An 863-nucleotide genomic window follows, 5' to 3' on the forward strand; every position below is an offset into this window, starting at 1 on the left:
CCCCTATGCCCTGCTCTCCATCCCCATGACCATCCATCAGCTATTAATTTGTACTTCTTTAACCCTTCATCCCATTCTCCCATTCCCCCAAATCTCTCTCTTTAATTCTTTTCCACTTAAAGTACTTATTGATAGGAATGTAGTTGTTACCATTTTTTATTCCTGTTTTTGATACATGTTTTTTCTTCTTAAAGAAGTCCCTCCAACATTTCCTATAATACTTGCTTGGTGGTGGTAAATTCCTTTAGCTTATTTTTGTCTGAGAAGCTCTTTACCTGTCCTTCAACTCCAAATGATAGCTTTGCTGGATAAAGTATTCTCGATTGTAGATCCTGGGTCTTCATCACATTGAATTTTTATGCCAAGCCTTTCTGTCCTGCAAAGTTTCTTTTGAGAAATCAGCTGCCAGTCTTACGGGTGCTCCCTTGGAGGTAACTATCCGCTTATCTCTTGCTGCTTTTAAGACCCTCTTTTTGTATTTAACCTTTGACATTTTAATTATGATGTGTCTTGGAGTGGGCCTCTTTGGGTTCTTTGGGTTCCTGAGCATTCTAGAGTTGTACGTCTATTTTTTAATTCCAGTTTATTTATTTTTTTATACTATATATACATAATTTTTTTAATATTTTATTTTATTATTTCCTATTTTCTTATTTTCCCCCTTCCCTCTACTCCCTCCCTTCTGGTAACCACTTGTCCATTGTTCATGCCCATGAGTCTATGTTTGTTTGTCCTGTTCATTTAGGTTTATATCCCACATATAAGTGATATCTTGTGATTTTCAACTTTTTCTGTCTGGCTTATTTTGCTTAGCATGATTATCTCAAGGTCCATCCACATTATTGCAAGTGGCAGTATTTCAT

The sequence above is a fragment of the Pteropus alecto genome, unplaced genomic scaffold, assembly GCF_000325575.1.
Source record: "Pteropus alecto unplaced genomic scaffold, ASM32557v1 scaffold385, whole genome shotgun sequence".
Classification (NCBI taxonomy): Eukaryota; Metazoa; Chordata; class Mammalia; order Chiroptera; family Pteropodidae; genus Pteropus; species Pteropus alecto.